Source organism: Schistocerca nitens, chromosome 1, assembly GCF_023898315.1.
Source record: "Schistocerca nitens isolate TAMUIC-IGC-003100 chromosome 1, iqSchNite1.1, whole genome shotgun sequence".
NCBI lineage: Eukaryota > Metazoa > Arthropoda > Insecta > Orthoptera > Acrididae > Schistocerca > Schistocerca nitens.
The window spans coordinates 771874787-771895221 of NC_064614.1; the positions used below are offsets into that span (position 1 = coordinate 771874787).

Consider the following 20435-nt stretch of genomic DNA (forward strand, 5'->3'; position numbering starts at 1 on the left):
ATTGGTGCATCTAAAATTCATTTTACCAATTACTTTCTTTACAGTTAAAAGTTAATAAGTTTAATATTAACAATCTACTATGCATAATCACATCAAATGACTAAAAAATTAATAAATAAATAATAAATTATGATATAATTGGCGCTGAGTTATAAATGCTAGAGATAACTGTCAAACACATGACATGTTGTACTACATTTATGGTATGGGGTGTTCTTAAGAGGACTGTGTGTACAAAAGTGGTTATTGTTTGCCATTGTACTGAACTATTAAGAACAAGCAGCTCTTTGGCTTATATTTCATTATCAGCAAAAAATATGTAATTATTGAATTCAAATGCTTCTTGTTATGATTTCCTCATTTTATGGAATGAAAAATTATACTGTAGAGAACATGAGTTGTATATCAAATCATATGCACCCCATGAACCATGGATCTTACCATTGGTGGGGAGGCTTGCATGCCTCAGTGATACAGATAGCTGTATCGTAGGTGCAACCACAACTGAGGGGTATCTGTTGAGAGGCCAGACAAACGTGTGGTTCCTGAAGAGGGGCAGCAGCCTTTTCAGTAGCTGCAGGGGCAACAGTCTGGATGATTGACTGATCTGGCCTTGTAACACTAACCAAAACAGCCTTGCTGTGCTGGTACTGCGAACGGTTGAAAGCAAGGGTAAACTACAGCCGTAATTTTTCCCGAGGGCATGCAGCTTTAATGTATGGTTAATGATGATGGCGTCCTCTTGGGTAAAATATTCCAGAGGTAAAATAGTCCCCCATTCGGATCTCCGGTTGAGGACTACTCAAGAGGACGTCGTTATCAGGAGAAAGAAAACTGGCGTTCTACGGATTGTAGTGTGGAATGTCAGATCCCTTAATCGGGCAGGTAGGTTAAAAAATTTAAAAAGGGAAATGGATACGTTAAAGTTAGATATAGTGGGAATTAGTGAAGTTCGGTGGCAGGAGGAACAAGACTTTTGGTCAGGCAAATACAGGGTTATAAATAGAAAGTCAAATAGGGGTAATGCAGGAGTACCTTTAATAATGAATAGGAAAATAGGAATGTGGGTAAGCTACTACAAACAGCATAGTGAACGCATTATTGTGGCCAAGATAGACACAAAGCCCACGCCTACTACAGTAGTACAAGTTTATATGCCAACTAGCTCCACAGATGATGAAGAAATTGAAGAAATGTATGATGAAATAAAAGAAATTATTCAGATAGTGAAGGGAGAAGAAAATTTAATAGTCATGGGTGACTGGACTTCGGTAGTAGAAAAAGGGAGAGAAGGAAACGTAGTAGGTGAATATGGTTTGGAGCTAAGAAATGAAAGAGGAAGCCTCCTGGTAGAATTTTGCACAGAGCACAACTTAATCATAGCTAACACTTGGTTCAAGAATCATAAAAGAAGGTTGTATACATGGAAGAAGCCTGAAGATACTGACAGATTTCAGATAAATTATATAATGGTAAGACAGAGATTTAGGAACCAGGTTTTAAATTGTAAGACATTTCCAGGGGCAATGTGGACTCTGACCACAATCTATTGGTTATGAACTGTAGATTAAAACTGAAGAAACTGCAAAAAGGTGGGACATTAAGGAGATGGGATCTGGATAAACTGAGTAAACCAGAGGTTGTATAGAGTTTCAGGGAGAGCGTAAGGGAATAGAGGAAAGAAATACAGTAGAAGAAGAATGGGTAGCTTTGAGGGATGAAGTAGTGAAGGCAGCAGAGGATCAAATAGTTAAAAAGAAGAGGGCTAGTAGAAATCCTTGGGTAACAGAAGAAATATTGAATTTAATTGATGGAAGGAGAAAATATAAAAATGCAGTAAATGAAGCAGGCAAGAAGGAATACAAACGTGTCAAAAATGAGATCGACAGGAAGTGCAAAATGGCTAAGCAGGGATGGCTAGAGATCAAATGTAAGGATGTAGAGGCTTATCTCACTAAGGGTAAGGTAGATACTGCCTACAGGAAAATTAAAGAGACTTTTGGAGAAAAGAGAACCACTTGTATGAATATCAAGAGCTCAGATGGAAACCCAGTTCTAAGCAAAGAAGGGTAAGCAGAAAGGTGGAAGGAGTATATAGAGGGTCAATACAAGTGCGATGTACTTGAGGACAATATTATGGAAATGGAAGAGGAGGTAGATGAAGATGAAATGGGAGATATGATACTGCGTGAAGAGTTTGAGAGAGCACTGAAAGACCTGAGTCGAAACAAGGCCCCAGGAGTAGCCAACATTCCATTAGAACTACTGGCAGCCTTGGGAGAGCCAGTGCTGATAAAACTCTACCATCTGGTAAGCAAGATGTATGAGACAGGTGAAATACCCTCAGACTTCAAGAAGAATATAATAATTCCAATCCCAAAGAAAGCAGGCAATGACAGATGTGAAAATTACCAAACTATCAGTTTAATAAGTCATGGCTGCAAAATACTAATGCAAATTCTTTACAGATGAATGGAAAAACTAGTAGAAGCTGACCTAGGGGAAGATCAGTTTGGATTCTGTAGAAATGTTGGAACACGTGAGGCAATACTGACCCTACGACTTATATTAGAAGCTAGATTAAGGAAAGGCAAACCTACGTTTCTAGCATTTGTAGACTTAGAGAAAGCTTTTGACAATGTTGACTGGAATACGCTCTTTCAAATTCTGAAGGTGGCAGGGGTAAAATACAGGGAGCGAAAGGTTATTTACAATTTGTACAGAAACCAGATGGCAGTTATAAGAGTCGAAAGGCATGAAAGGGAAGCAGTGGTTGGGAAGGGAGTGAGACAGGGTTGTAGCCTCTCCCCGATGCTATTCAATCTGTATATTGAACAAGCAGTAAAGGAAAAAAAAAGAAAAATTTGTATTAGGTATTAAAATCCATGGAGAAGAAATAAAAACTTTGATGTTTGCCGATGACATTATAATTCTGTCAGAGACAGCAAAGGACTTGGAAGAGCAGTTGAATGGAATGGATAGTGTCTTGAAAGGGGGAAATAAGATGAACATCAACAAAAGCAAAACGAGGATAATGGAATGTAGTCAAATTAAGTCGGGTGATGCTGAGGGTATTAGATTAGAAAATGAGACACTTAAAGTAGTAGAGGAGTTTTGCTATTTGGGGAGCAAAATAACTGATGATGTTCAAATTAAAGAGGATATAAAACGTAGACTGGCAATGGCAAGGAAAGCGTTTCTGAAGAAGAGAAATTTGTTAACATCGAGTATAGATTTAAGTGTCAGGAAGTTGTTCCTGAAAGTATTTGTATGGAGTGTAGCCATGTATGGAAGTGAAACTTGGACAATAAATAGTTTAGACAAGAAGAGAATAGAAGCTTTCAAAATGTGGTGCTACAGAAGAATGCTGAAGATTAGATGGGTAGATCACATAACTAATGAGGAGGTGTTGAATAGGATTGGGGAGAAGAGAAGTGTGTGGCACAACTTGATTAGAAGAAGGGATTGGTTGGTAGGACATGTTCTGAGGCATCAAGGGATCACCAATTTAGTATTGGAGGGCAGCGCGGAAGGTGAAAATCGTAGAGGGAGACCAAGAGATGAATACACCAAGCAGATTCAGAAGGATGTAGGTTGCAGTAGGTACTGGGAGATGAAGAAGGTTGCAGAGGATGGTGTAGCATGGAGAGCTGCATCAAACCAGTCTCAGGACTGAATACCACAACAACAACAACAACAACAACATGGTTACATATACAGAGTGAATCAAAACTCCACCTACAGTCTTACAGAGGTTGTTCAGAAATACCTTCTGAGTAGTTTGGTTTAAGGAATGCACCTTTCCAGCAGCCAGTTACAGAGTAATAATGTAACTGTGGCACATTCAGTTTGTTGCCACAGACACTTATTAATGCGAAAATATTTTATAACAGTGAAGATGCCTTTGTCAGACAAAATACTGTACTGTTGTGTTTTCTGTCACTGTGAGAATAGCTCAGCATAGTTGTGTTGTTTCACTCTTCCACGGAATTCAGTGAACCCACACATGAGATTTGTCCCAGCCAATTCTTAATCAGTAAACCTATACATACTCCTGTGTATTACTGTTAATGCACAACTAACATTGCAAAGAAATAGAGGTAAGTCAGAACCAAGTAATATTGAATGAAATAGGTAAAAATTTGAAGGCTGTGCAGAAGGGTGTACAGTACTCTGGTATAAAGATATTTAATGCTCTTCCTCCAGAAATCAAATGTGAAATAGCCAACAAATCTACATTTAAAGAGCTTCTAGTGCAATTTCTTTTAGCCATGTCATTTTACAGTTTGGAAGAGTTTATGAAACACAGTGAGAAAATGCCTTAAAATAAAATAAAGTGTATTATCATCTAAATTGAACATTAAGCTGCACATTCTTGTCACATATGTAACTCTTTTAATGTCAACTGCTTATATTTAACTCTCTGGGTTACATGATCTTTTCATATTGAATTTACTATGTTTTATACTTTGTAATCTGTAGGCCTAAGTTTTCTCATTTCATCATATTGTGTCATGGATCATTGTAGTAGTTACATAACTTTCTAATCTTTACTTTTAAACATAGTAGATTAGTACTTGTCATTGACAATGTAAAAATTGGCACACACTACGTTCACATGATATTCTCACAGTTGTATCCATGGTGTAAGAAATAAACAAATAAAAATCTTGTAAGTGAAGAAGAGCAACAGCAGGTACCTGTCAACAGCAGGTACCATGAGCAAATGGAAACAAGACACACAGCACACACCATCAATATGTGGCCTGTTGTCCACTTTTTCCAGTGCAATACAGATACAATGGTAACTGGGGCAAGATACTAAATGAAAAACAACTCTATTGTGAGCCACTGGAGATCCTGGATCCCTTATACAACAATACTCAGAAGGTAGACTTGAACATCCTCTGAAAATTTATGAGGGGAGTTCTGGTTCACCCTTTATATTACACTGTTTGTGTCATTTTCGCATTATCTGTCACTGATTGAGTCAAGGTGTCTGTGCAGCATGATATTTTGTACATTTTCAAATGTCTGCATGTGGCATGCCTAATTTGTACTATTTTGACAACTGTAAACTACATTTGTGCTTCTTCGAAGTTTTGGCAACAGTATTATTGTTCAGTGATGCCCCCTAATGTTAGTGTGTATTTATATGATAAAACATATTTTTTAGTATTTTTATGATGATTATGAGTGTTTTATTTGTAGAAAATTAGTAACTACACTTGGATAATCTACAGAGGAGCAAATTATTTTTAGAAAGTCATTTCTCTTATTGTAGTGTAGGTACTTACATGATTAGTGTAATATTTCCACTTTTTCTTCTGATTGACCTGTTTCTTGTTAGTGAGTATTTCAAATTTTACGATTGCAGCATAAACTTAGCTCTCAAAGTCAACCACTGTTATATTGTGCATATTGTAACTGTCATATCCAATGGCTGTTGTAGATTAGCACTGTTTTGAATGTTGTTACACAAATGTGGGGGGCTACCTTGACAGAAGTTCAAGCCACAAAATTACCTTAAAGGAATCCATAACATTTTGTTCAGTTTTTTTTCTCATTATAATACAAATTATTTTCTTAAGGGTTGTAGCTTCAGATCTTAAAGAGTACTTAGAATTTTCGTTTTGTAATAGACCTGAATTTAGAACAGCATCTCTGAGACTCCTTTAAAATTAATTGTTTAGTGTTCATATACACATAGCACCAGTCAGAAAGCAGTCCCACTGTGATTGTTGTTCTCAGGCATGGAATTAATTAACTGCTGTTTATAAGCACCTGGAATGGACCTGATTGCTATTAAGCTATTGGAAGCTGTGCCAGATGGATGTGTTGAACAAACTGCTGAGAGTCATATACCAGAGGTACCAAACATACCTCAACTACTCTCCTCACGAATGGATAGTGTCTCTTCTGCAAGAAGCACAGGGCCTGTCACCATATTTCTACTTGGCTGTGACTGATGTGTCAGTGATAGGTCTAGTGTCCTCAAAGTTAGAAATAGATGCAAATGAAACTTATAACAGTTACTGACATTGCCACATAATATAAAAACATGACAGAACTGTGATGAACACTCATAATGCTTGATGTAAGGCTATCATTAACACACTGTGCTAGTGATGACTATATATTATGTTCTTATGAACAATGAGTGTTCATCCCTGCTTTATCACGTTTTTATACTGTGTGAGAATGTAAATCATGGCTATAAATTTTATTAGCATCTATTTATAAGTATAAGGGGACAGATCAATATGATGATCATCAGATCAAAACTGGTTACTTAATTCATATTTGAGATCAATTCAGATTTGGGATGCAGGAAATCCCACAGTATTACTCCTATCCTCATAAACAATAAGTCTCACATGCTGTCTTCAGCTGAAACTGAACCAGTGAAACACACTTTATCTGTTGGGAAGTCTGCACATACCAACACCAGAGGAAAGCAGTGCAGAAGATTAGGGGTCTGTAAAATGTTGGCAGTTCAAATGTACAACAAATGATGGTATGCCACACAGAAATGAAAGCAGAAGATGAGGAGGATTACTTCTGTGTATGAACCTGGGGGCCTTATTTGATATGACAGAAAGGTTGTCCTGGCAGCCATTGAGAACACCAGGAGCAACCAATTGCATATTGTGGTGCACATTAGACAAACAGTGCCTGTTACCAGGGGTCTGAGATTGTATGTTTTTCATTCCAGTGGCTGATGGAGAATTTTGAGGGGACCATTCTTACTTGATGAGTTTCAACTAAGCTTACAATCTGTTGTATTGTCATCAGAACTAATCATATCCCTATGGTTCTGAGCTGAGGAAAAGGCTTGAAACAGAAATTTCAAAGGCTAATTATTAATGGAAAATCTCATAAAGATGTGAAACAAATACTAACAAAGGGATAGAGGGGCTGGCCAGTACTTACCTCAGCCCAGTACAGCCAATAGATACACAATAGTATCCCCCTTGTCACCCAATATTATCCTGGCCTCGAATACATCAACAAATTACTCCGCGAGGGATATGACTTTCTCAAGTCAACCCCTGAAATGAAATCATTCCTTGACAAAATTCTCCCCACACCACCCAGAGTTGCCTTTCGTTGCCACCCTAATCTCCGTAACATCCTTGTCAAACCCTACAATATTCCTAGACTACCTTCTCTACCCAGCGGTTCCTACCCCTGTAACCGACCCCGCTGCAAAACCTGCCCCATGCATCCCCCCACAACCACCTACTCCAGCCCCACTACTGGTAAAACATACACAATTCAAGGCAGGGCCACATGGGAAACAACACATGTCATTTATCAGCTGACATGCCTGCACTGCACAGCCTTTTACATCGGTATGACAACAACTAAACTGGCTGAGCGCATGAACGGACACAGACGAACTGCTCGCCTAGGAGATGTCCAATACCCAGTAGCAGAGCATGCCCTCCAGCATAATTCTAGTGACCTAGGAACCTGCTACACCGTATGTGCCATTTGGCTTTTCCCACCCAACACCAGACCCTCGGAACTGCGGAGATGGGAACTTGCACTCCAACACATCCCGCCATCCCCCTGGACTGAACCTATGTTAAACAACCTCACTCCCATTTACTTTTCAGTCTTCTCGTCTTTCCCTTTCCTCTTTAGCCATTCACGCATCTTTTCATCCTACATAGTTGCGTTTATCTTTATACTATATACCTCTTTACTTCTGTATGCATCCTCTTTGGTTTGAAGCTGGCACAGTACTTACAGTAGAATATCTTTGGCTTCCCTCTGACAACCATGCCTCCATCCTTGCTACCCTCCCTGTTTTCCTTTCCCTGTTGCTTCATAACCTGGGTTGTGAGTAACTGAATCCACTTTCCCTTCTTCCCTTTCTTTCCCCTCTCTCCTCCCTGATGAAGCAACAAAGTTCCGAAAGCTAGGAACGTAAATTTTCTGTTCTGTTTTGTGTATCTATCGGCTGTACTGAGCTGAGGCAAGTACTGGCCAGCCCCTCTATCAATTTCAAAGGCTCTTTGGTAAGATAGGTTATTACAATTAGTAACATTTTCCAGGGTATTATACCATGGTCGAATGGACTTCACCTTAAAACCCAATGTTTTGTCCCCACCTTGTTGCAGTACATGTTTTGCAGCCAGGAGACCACCACATTCATTTTGGCAGGACTCAAGTACTGGCAGCCATAAGTGGATACCAGGAAAGGTTATACAAAGAGGCCATAGGGATTGTAAATCACCGCAGGAATTTCAGTAGGAAGGAAGAGGGAATGAAATTGAATGACATCTGGTACTGAAGAAGATGTTAACAAGTCTTTCACCATGGGGTGATTGCAACAGCAGATGATGACAGTTGACAACAACCAATTGTGCTCACATATTCGAAAGATGTGACATCACACCATTGCACAGAAGCATGTGGAAGTGGAATTTTGCTGTAGTCAGTAGTGAGCAGCGAGGGTGTGAACTGGATATTCAAAGAAGCTACAATCCCCTTGAAGATATCTCTGTAGATGGGGATGAAACATTGGGTTTAAGGTGGAATCCATTCAATGATGACATAATAATCTGGAACATTTTACTAATTGTGACATTTCAGGCCATGAAAGTTTACATTTTAAGTTAGACTATTACATTCTGGACTTGCACCATAGTGCTGGAAACAGTAAGTTCCCCATAAAATGTTAAATGTGCACCAAACATCAAGAGCTTGTACTCTACCCCTCCATCCTTTGTTGTCACAACAGTCTTTATGGCTAAGTCTTCTGGTAAGATTCAAGAGGAGTGAGATTTACAATAAACTTTTTACTTATATTCTTTTCTCCTGCAGAAAAGTGCTGATTCTTGAAGCTGAAAGTTTCTCATGTTCCAATTGATGTAAATAAATTGGAAGAATGCCTGTGCAAACTTTTTTTTCAGTGTTCATTTGCATCACATTTCACTATATCACACTGTCCTTAGAATTTTCACATTAACAAAGCCAAAATTTCATTGTTCTTCCAAAATACAAAAACACATCCAAATGCATCAGAGACATGTTTATGACTTTCTTTTATCTGCGGTGATAACAATATTCCAAAGGGTTTACAGTTTTTCTTGACAAATGAATTTCTAGTAGTTTATTCTATTATTTTATAAATGAATCTAGAAATAAACATAACGAACAGTACCAGATTGAGTAATTAATAATAGAAATTGTAAGTGTGCAAAATATTTCATAATTTCAAATGTTTCTAAAAAAAATTAAATAATATTAACTGTACATTAAGAGCCAGTACATACTGATTGTAACAACAAAATGAATATAATTCAGTTCCATAGTTTCTGAACTTGAAATGAAACATTTTTTGTATAAAATTATATGAAATTTTTCAGAAAAACAGCTGAGATAATATTGACCTGTCTAAAATTCCAAAACTATTTCTGATATCGACTACTTCTGGTGAGGAAAAGTAATGCTAGATAATGATGTCCCTTTACAAGTGGCTGTGTATATGGAGCAAATACAAGTTTTTCTTTTACCTTAGGTGGTTTCCAATCTAATCCAAATAATGATAGCTGTAGGGGATTGCAAAGTTTTAGTGTAATACACAAAGAAAGCCTGCCACAGATGAAATGATTAAAATCTTATTATCAACTGTTGAAGCAATTACAGCAAAGTATCAAGGTTTTGAAGGAGTAATAAGAAACAATGGAAGTCAAATAATACTAGGTAGAGGAAGTTGGCTCATGCCTGAAATTAGTACCAATGATAGTATTGGAGTAAATGAAAGTGTTTCAAAAGAATCAACTGATAAGAAATGGCAGTGGCATATTTGTATTTGTAACAGTAAAAATAATATTCAAAATCACTGAGACAGAAATGAAGCTGCATGCAAGATTATTTGGGAAAGTTGTAGTATCAAGGATGGGCCTAAACTCATAATTTAATCCTCCTACTGACCACCACTGATGCATGCATGAAGGCAAAAACTTTAGAGAAAACCTGACTTTGCTAGTACATGTGTTCCCCAATACATCATTCATCATTAGAGATACTTCAATCATTGGACAATGAATTAGGATGTTTATGGTTTTGTATGGGGTCAACATAACAAAACATACAGTGAGATAACAGTAAATGTCTTCTCTGAAAAACTGCTAGGAACAAGTAGTTCAAATACTAAAATATGACAGAAATATATTAGATCTAATGACATCAAATAGATCTGACTTTTGTGAGAATGTCCACAATGAAACTGCTATCAGTGACAAAAAGGCAGTTGTAGCAGCAATGATCACTAAAGTACAAATGCCAATAAATCAAGTTGGAAATTTCAGATGTTCATTAAAAAAACTACATAAAGAGGCAGACATGTTTAAAGGGAATTCAAAGGATTTAGCTCTGGTGAGGAGCATGTAGTGGAATTTAAAAGAATAATTGGTCCATTCATGAGGGGAGCAACTCTTTGTGGTACAAGTAATCTCTCTGGAGGAACTTCTAAAGAAATAATGATTACTGCATAAACAAATCATAGAGCTATAGACAGAAATATGCTGAATGGAATGTAATGGCTGTCAAATGGGCAATGCTAGGATCTTTTAGTAACTGTGCAGAACCTTACCAAAATAAATCTCACAAAACCCAAATAAATTCTGGTAATGTATTCAGGTTGTCAGAGGCACAAAAGTTAATGTATAGTCTGATATGCCTTCCCTCAGTAGGTAAAGTCAGTTTTACATTAATAATATGCTGCTAATTATGTCATAACATATAATTTCTGTGTAGGAGTATGCAGACCTTCAAAATACTCATCTTTATCATTGTGATGTTTTTCTTCTTGCATGGGTAGAGGAACAGGTATGCTTACCAATTAAGCAATGAAACAATACCTTCCTTGTAGTCTCATGTTATCAAATACTGTCTAGGGTAAGACAGACTGAACATCAAAGCTGTACAAAACTACCGTCACTTACTTGAACTGGAACTCTGACATACAAAACACTATTCCTTAAATATTTTAGGAACAGCCACACAAAAATCATACATAATTGCTATTTTTACATTTAAATGTATCTAGTGAAGAATTAAATATTCAAAACGCTTAGTATGAAACATATTCTGTGCAAACAAAGAATATATCTAGCAAAACATTTCCCATTGGACATTAAACTTGTCCATGTAAATACTTGACAGTTTGTGTTTAAGCTATGACTTTAGAAATATTGAAATAACAATCAAAATATTTAAGTGTTTTGCTTGCCTTCATTTATATAGATTCAAAATATGAGGTACTATTAATTCATACATAGAGCAGTCTTCAAAGTGATGTTGAACAATTTGATGTTTAGAAAACTGTTTTCCAGAAGTTTTGTAACATATATTTCTGAGGTTCATCCAAAAACTGTATTACATTAACAAATTTCTATCACCCTGGATTTGAAGTTACTAAATATACTGAACTGAAATATGGAAAGTTCAGGTCAGAATATCAACTGTGTTATGAAATGGGGAAGGTTGCTACTCACTGTAAATATGACATATTTATTTGCAGACAGGCACAACAAAAAGATTGTTACACATTGAGCTTTTGGCCTAAGCCTTCTTCAGAAAGGAAAACAAACACACATTCTTGCAAACAAGCACACCTCACATCCAGGCGGAATGCAATGAGACAACAATCCAGAGTGGGACAGGGAAGGTGGAGGTATAGCATGTAGACTAGATAGTGGTAGGACCAGGTTGCCAGGTGTGGTGTTGGATGGCTTTGGGGAAGGGCGGGGGTGGGGTAGGAGGGGGGGGGAGAGGGGTGTAGAAATGGGAAGCATAAAGGGAGAGGAACAGAGAAGGGGAAAAGAGTGGTGAGAGAATTGGCAGGGAGCAGCAGGGTGAGGAGACATGAAGTGGGAGGTGATAGGACAGAAGGGCTGGAAACTGTTGGATGTAGGGTGTTATTGTAGTCTAAGGCCAGTATGATTTAAGGAGGGAGACTGCATTATAAGGCTAACTCCCATCTGTGCAGTTCAGAGAATCTCGGGGTGGAGGGAAGGATCTGTGTCATAGGATGTCCCCTTTGCTCTTGGCTGCAGTTTGACAGTGTTTATTCATCATGGTGGACAGAGTAGAAAAAAGAAATATTATGACTTATGGACAATCTGTGTTATTAATGAATAAAAACAGCATGCACTTAATATTATTTAATGACACTGTGATTATTATGTTAACAAAGGAACTGTAACCTAATAATAAAAAATGCCACACACAGATACAAGGGTCATCCACAAAGTAAATTCCATTTGGTTATATAAAACAAACACAAACGTGTACAGATACAGAAAAAGCACTTATTTTACAAAAATCTACAACTGTTAAACTACTTTTCTGCATAGGTTCTGAAATTTTGTAGGCACTTGTCAGAGTGTGGCATGAGTTTCTGTATGCTTTCTTCATAGAAGGTTGCCGCCTGTGTATTCAACCATTTGGTAACATGTTCTTTCAGCTCATCATCATCGTTGAAGTGTTCACCACCAAGGAGAGATTTTAGGTGTAAGAAGAGATGAAAGTCACTACGAGTGAGGTACAGGCTGTACGGAGGATGATCAAATGCGTCCTGCATCCCAGTGAAATTCCCGTAAGAGTTGTTTGGTCACATTTGCCATGTGAGGTCGGACATTGTCGTGAAACTTTGGCTTAACTTTAGTTGAGGATGAAGTGTACCTCCATTCCATTGATTGCCATTTTGTTACAGGGGTGTCGTATGATACCCAAGTTTCATCCCCCATGGCTATCCGAGCAAGAAAACCATCGCCTTCTTCATTGTAGTGTGTCAAAAACTGAAGTGCACTGCCCATCTGTTGTTTTTTGTGTTGTTCAGTAAGAAATTTGGGTATCCAATGTGAGCAAAGTTTTCGAAATTTCTGTTTTTCAGTAACAACTTCATTAATTAGTGTAATCATAGAAAGTCACAATATCTGGTTTTTTATCAGCATCTATATTTGCATCTACCTTAGCATCACTGTGCATTGACAATATTAGCAAGGGCACTAAGTGTAAACTTACGATTGTGCTTAATCTTCTCTTCAATTGTGTGAACCAGTTCATCAGTAACCACAGACGGCTATCCACTTCATTCTTCATTGTGCACTTGATCATGTTCTTCATTGAACAGTCTGACCCATCTTCTAACCATTGAATCACTCATAGCATTTTGTCTATAAACTTCGCAGATTTGCCAATGAATCTCCTTTGGTTTAACTTTCTTTGCATGTAGAAAATGAATCACAGATCTGATTTCACACACGTTGGCATTTTCAATTACGGCTGACATTATAAAGAAGCACTACAAAACACACATCAGCAGCAGCGATCTGAAAATGGCACACATGTCTTTTCTTTGAGTCAGAGTAACTGCCACACATGCTCAGAATTGTTATTGTAGCACTGCTGTGGATAGAAATAGAAATGGAACTTACTTTGTGGATGACCCTCATATACTTTGTGGATGACCCTCATAATATAGAGTTTTTGGGCCTTAAAAGTATTTCATTGAGCTAAGAATTTTGTGTCGATAACTTTGGAATGTACTCTGAATACATGTTCCATACAATTAGTACACTCTGTTTAAAGCTTGTCATTTGTTGTTGGGCAGATGGGGTATCTCATCTATTAGTGCAATGTTAATCCAGATCCTGTCTCCTCATGTGTTACAAGCCACCAATCCTGCTGCTGCTGTTGTAGTAGTTCTGTACCTCTGGCCAACAGCAAAAAAATTATTTGATCCCCAACACTGCAAGATGTATGGCTCTCCCTGAAAATGCTCCCCATTATAAGTCTGTTTGCAAGCTCCTTCAGAAATATTCTTCTTTGTACCTTTTCACTAGCATTCAATTTGTAAATGACATATGAGTTCAGTGCAGATACATTTAGAAAGTGGAAGAACATAGCAAGGAGCCATCTTCCTATTCTCTGGCCAACGCTACAGTTGCTGTATAGCTGGTCACATGTGTATCCACTCCTCTGTTAGTGTAATCATAGAAAGTCACAATATCCGGTTTTTTATCAGCATCTATATTTGCATCTACCTTAGCATCACTGTGCATTGAAAATATTAGCACTACTGAATAAGATGTCCTGGAAGCATAAGAAACCATGCACATTTTTCATGAAACCAAACAAACTTGAACTCACATTCATTTGTTACTGGGCAGGAACTCAACAAGTATTTCATGCTTGTTTTTCTGTAATGTTCCCACCAGAGTCAGCTTCATATCCAGCAATGTTCTGGCAAATGGGACAATGGTATACAATTATATTTCTTCCTGAGTCTCTCATATGAGAAGCAAGATGTTAAACAGCATCTGAAGGTTTATTAAACTGCCTGAGTGGATCATCAGGCTGCGTATACCTCAAATGTGTGTAAGCAGAATGTGCTAAGACTAACACTTTTATTCCATATTTCTTACATTTTAAGTAAATACTATATATATGAGCAATGCCTCCAAAAGGAAATTAGTTGCTCATCAAATATTCTGCTAGGGTGTAGGCTTTCATTAATTTTTCTGTATTAGTACCAGAAAATTCATGAATAGCAGCCATATTGTCAGAGTTCTTTTTCTCACTGGTGTTATCAAATCAAATGGAGAGGAACAAAAATATCTGAGAAGACATGGTCAGGTCTGTTCTGCCACCACATACCCATGAAATGGAAATGAGAAACTCTGTAGGTTTCGGGAAGCAGTGATAAGTCAAGAAATGTCTTTATTTCAACTTGATCTGTAACTTAAGTGTCAAGCTCTTCTCAAAATTTGTGGCAATTTTCATAATGTACAAGTTGTATTGTACTGTATTGAATTGAGGACCTGGAGAGGCTTCATTCCCACTGTAGGCCTCAGTGGTACACAACTCCACAACAGGTCACATCAGTAAATGTAAATGTTGTGTGATTAGAGACTCTCATCAGGTAGACTGTTTGCCGGGTGAAAGTCTTTCGATTTGATGCCACTTTGGTGACTTGTGCATTCATGAGGATGAAATTATGATGATTAGGACAACACAACACCCAGTCCCTGAGCAGAGGAAATCTCTGACTCAGCTGGGAATCAAACCCGGGCCCTTAGGATTGACATAGCAGTCCACTCACCCCACTGCCACTCCACACCAAACCCAGGGTGGTTGTGTAGTTCAGCGCCCCAGTGAACCCCCTCAGAAACATCTCATTCCAGACGAGTGTAACCCCAATGTTTGCGTGGTAGAGTAATTATGGTGTATGCGTATGTGGAGACAGTGTTTGCGTAGTGTAACTGAGGTGGAATAAGGGGAACCAGCCTGCATTCACCGAGGCAGATGAAAAACTGCCTTAAAAACCATCCACAGGCTGACCGTCACACCGGACCTTAACACTAATCTGTCATGTGGATTTGTGCCGGGGACCGGCACGCCTTCCCACTTGGGAAGCAGTGCATTAGACCATACAGCTAGCCAGGAAGGCTATGTACAAGTTAGTGTCATAACAAGTCTGCAAATTATATTCTCATCCAACTCAAGCAACAGGGCTTCCTCTGGTGTCTTGTCTCCCTTTGGTGTGCCCTGAACTCCAGGTAAATGTGTGGTAGTAATATTGTGCTTTCTAGTACAGAGCCTTTGAGTAAATGACGGTTCCATTTACTTTTACTATCTCTGTCCAGAAAAAAATGATTCTTTTTCAGAAGCACCATTTCATCAGCTGAAGCAGCAGAAAGTCTTAATCAGAAACATGTTCACTTTCTTCAACACTGTCTTCTTCAAACTCAGAGAACTGTCCCATAGGTTCATCATCAGCTTTCCAAAAATCCTGCAATAATTTCTTCATCAGTCAATATTTTAGGCATTTTGTGGCAGAAAAAAACAGCTATGTCACTTTCCTTTTGACTAAGAGAAGAAAATATGATATAAAAATAAAACTGTTAAGCAATTTGATTTATTTAGGCAGAAAAGAAGAAATTCAGTTATTTGATCCCTTTTAGTCTCTTTATTTTATGGCCAAACATGCACATACACATTAGGTCACAGGTGCAAAAACAGTGGAATGCCAGTAGTCACATCAGATCAAATGCTGAATAATGGCAATTTCAGGTGAAGCAATGAAAGCACTAATGACTTTGAACACACTATCTGAAACAGCTCAACAATAAAGGAAAATATATGCCTCTGGTAAGTTTCAGAAGGTCATGTTCCAAAGAAGTTACGCAAAAGAAAAATCTCTCAGGTCATTTTGATCCAACATGATGCAGAGCCTCGAGAATTTTGATGCAAATTCAGAGACCCTCAGCCTTGCACCATGTCAAACACCCGATATTTTACATATGAGAGTGAGAGATGGGAGAGTGTCTACCCTTTGTTGGTTTTCTGTGTGCACAGGGCGGACGTGTATTAAGAGAATGCTACAATGTGGATGGTTGATCTACATGGGCAAGTGGTTGCCACACTTGCCACAGAAGCTACATGCCCAGCTCAAGGAGCAAGGACACCTTACTCCATCACGGTGCTATATCAGTCATTATTGTGAACAGTTGAATTATGTTATAAGAAAAGAAAAAGGTACTTACTTACTTACTTACTGACACTCTAGAGATGCTGATGGTGGACTTGTGAGAGCTTTGAGAGATTTCTGGAACTTTATTTATTGTAAAAGTACTTAATAGTTTCTGATGGAGTGCGAGTCATTGGGCTTATGAAATATGATTCATTTATATGAACTTTATTTATTGTAAAAGTGCTTAATAGTTTCTGATGGAGTGCGAGTCATTGGGCTTACGAAATATGATTCATTTATGTGAAAAATGTTATGTGGTGTTCCGTTTGTGGAAGTGAAAATATAGTGGGATTGATTTAAAAGTATCTTGAGTGTATGGAATCATTTTAAGAGTAAAGAAAATTCCTCCAAACAGCATCATATCTTCAGAGAAGAAGTTGGGTAGTGTGACGCAGCCAGATATCCTGAAAAGAAGATCAAAAAAGCACCTCCAAGTAAGTCCAGTGATGAAGGGGACGTGTGAGTCTTGCACACCAGCACCACACTGCTTCCTCTAGTCGCTGGAAACTGCAAGACGACTGCTACGGTCGCAGGTTCGAATCCTGCCTCGGGCATGGATGTGTGTGATGTCCTTAGGTTAGTTAGGTTTAAGTAGTTCTAATTTCTAGGGGACTGATGACCACAGATGTTAATTCCCATAGTGCTCAGAGCCATTTGAACCATTTGAAACTGCAAGACCATGGTGACCGACATGATCAGGACTGAGAAAGGAGGAATTTTTGAAGTAAATTGAGACAAGAAGATATTGAGAGTTGCCATAACAACCAGTAGTAACGAGATTGAGAAATTGTTCCACAGAATTGGGTGTGGCCCAAACAGAAAAAGGGATGAATGATTTAATACATACTACACAAAAGAAGATGAAGAAAATATTTCGATTAAGAAGATTTGGGTGTGGGGAGGAAGCAATTCTCACACACGCAGTAGCCAGCCACCGTCATCGACGCAGCAACCAGCCAACACCGATGCAGTAACCAGCCATCAATGGTGATGCAGTAACCTGCCAATGCCAACGCAGTAACCAGCCACCGATGTTGACCAGTAATCACCCACCAACACTGACGCAGTAACCCACCACCATTGCTGACTGCAACAGCTGCCATTCACCATTGCTGACTTCGTGTCTGCTTGCCAACACCAACACTGTAACCAATGTTTGACACTGCTAGCGCCTGTGCTATTCACCAGTGACGATTCTAAACCTGCTCACCGATGCAGCCTAAAACTCTACCCCGGTTGAGCGAAAGACAATAATTGTTCGAGTAGGAAATTAAAATAAAAAGAAACTGTTCAAAAACTATAGCACTGTATGATTCTTGAGTTTCTCCCGGCGTATTTGATAATCAAAATATCCACGGGTGTACTGCCGGTCTACAGTGTCCAACGGGCACAATATTTCGGCGATCATACATGTCGCCATCATCAGGTGAACTGACGGACTGAGCTCCTGTGAACGTGCCGGCACGGAGATCCGTACACTATGGCTGCTCAGGTGGAACTGGGTTCGGTCGCGGCGGCGGCGGATTTAAATACCCTCCGCCCGCGGCGCGCTCACTCCGCCGTCCGCGCCCCGCGCCACGGTCGCGCGGTGGAACAGATTGCGACGGCGTCTGAGATGACGTTGGTGTGATGGCTCTGTCCGCCGTGGTCGTCACAACTATACATTTGCTCGATTTACTCTTGATTAACCCAATCGCTGGTTCCCAAGCCTTGCTAAGATTATAGCCACATTCACGATTTATGAGGTCGTCATTGGTGCGAATTTCGATGGCCTCTCTAACAACGCTGTCCCAGTATCTCGACGTCTGTACCAGAATCCTCGTGCGTTCATACTCCATAGCGTGATTTTCCGACAAACAATGTTCAGCGACCGCCGACTTGCTCGGATACATCAGTCGAGTGTGCCTCTGGTGTTCACGGCATCGATCCTCGACGGTACGCATCGTCTGACCAATATACGACTTGCCACATTGACACGGAATCTGGTACACGCCGGCCTTCCTCAAACCGAGGTCATCTTTGGCGCTCCCCACCAGTGCACGAGTTTTATTCGGAGGACAAAACACCGTTCCGACCCGGTGTTTCTTCAAAATGCGGGCGATCTTTCCCGAGAGTGCGCCTGTATATGGGATAAACGCAGTGCCTACCTCCTCCCTCGTGATTTCATCCATATCCACAGGTTGTGCTGTGGTGGTTGGGCGGAGAGCACGTTGAATCTGCCACTCTGAGTACCCATTTTTTCGAAATACAGTTCTCAGATGTTCCAATTCCTGGGGTAGACTCTCTGCGTCAGAGATAGTGCGCGCCCTATGTACTAGAGTTTTAAGTACCCCATTCCTCTGTGAAGGGTGGTGGCAGCTGTCTGCGTGCAAATACAGATCAGTGTGCGTTGACTTCCGATACACCCCATGACCTAGGGTGCCGTCAGGCCTTCTCCTGACCAAGACGTCAAGGAAAGGTAGTTTACCCTCCGTTTCAGTCTCCATAGTGAATTTGATGTTGGGGTGTATGGAGTTTAGATGTGTAAGGAAGTCAAGGAGTTTATCCATACCATGTGGCCAGATGACGAAAGTGTCGTCCACGTAACGGAAAAAGCAAGTACGTTTCCATTCGGATGATGACAGGGCTTCCTCCTCGAAGTTCTCCATATACAAATTCGCTACCACCGGCGAGAGTGGGCTACCCATGGCGACTCCCTCCGTCTGTTCGTAGCGAATTTGTATATGGAGAACTTCGAGGAGGAAGCCCTGTCGTCATCCGAATGGAAACGTACTTGCTTTTTCCGTTACGTGGACGACACTTTCGTCATCTGGCCACATGGTATGGATAAACTCCTTGACTTCCTTACACATCTAAACTCCATACACCCCAACATCAAATTCACTATGGAGACTGAAACGGAGGGTAAACTACCTTTCCTTGACGTCTTGGTCAGGAGAAGGCCTGACGGCACCCTAGGTCATGGGGTGTATCGGAAGTCAACGCACACTGATCTGTATTTGCACGCAGACAGCTGCCACCACCCTTCACAGAGGAATGGGGTACTTAAAACTCTAGTACATAGGGCGCGCACTATCTCTGACGCAGAGAGTCTACCCCAGGAATTGGAACATCTGAGAACTGTATTTCGAAAAAATGGGTACTCAGAGTGGCAGATTCAACGTGCTCTCCGCCCAACCACCACAGCACAACCTGTGGATATGGATGAAATCACGAGGGAGGAGGTAGGCACTGCGTTTATCCCATATACAGGCGCACTCTCGGGAAAGATCGCCCGCATTTTGAAGAAACACCGGGTCGGAACGGTGTTTTGTCCTCCGAATAAAACTCGTGCACTGGTGGGGAGCGCCAAAGATGACCTCGGTTTGAGGAAGGCCGGCGTGTACCAGATTCCGTGTCAATGTGGCAAGTCGTATATTGGTCAGACGATGCGTACCGTCGAGGATCGATGCCGTGAACACCAGAGGCACACTCGACTGATGTATCCGAGCAAGTCGGCGGTCGCTGAACATTGTTTGTCGGAAAATCACGCTATGGAGTATGAACGCACGAGGATTCTGGTACAGACGTCGAGATACTGGGACAGCGTTGTTAGAGAGGCCATCGAAATTCGCACCAATGACGACCTCATAAATCGTGAATGTGGCTATAATCTTAGCAAGGCTTGGGAACCAGCGATTGGGTTAATCAAGAGTAAATCGAGCAAATGTATAGTTGTGACGACCACGGCGGACGGAGCCATCACACCAACGTCATCTCAGACGCCGTCACAATCTGTTCCACCGCGCGACCGTGGCGCGGGGCGCGGACGGCGGAGTGAGCGCGCCGCGGGCGGAGGGTATTTAAATCCGCCGCCGCCGCGACCGAACCCAGTTCCACA

General features: G+C 40.2%; 1 protein-coding gene across 1 annotated transcript in view; it reads left to right on the top strand.

Moving 5' to 3' along the window:
- The window catches only part of LOC126202932 (carboxypeptidase B-like), a 278801-nt gene that overhangs the window by 230749 nt on the left and 27617 nt on the right, over positions 1-20435 (top strand). The window lies entirely within an intron of this gene.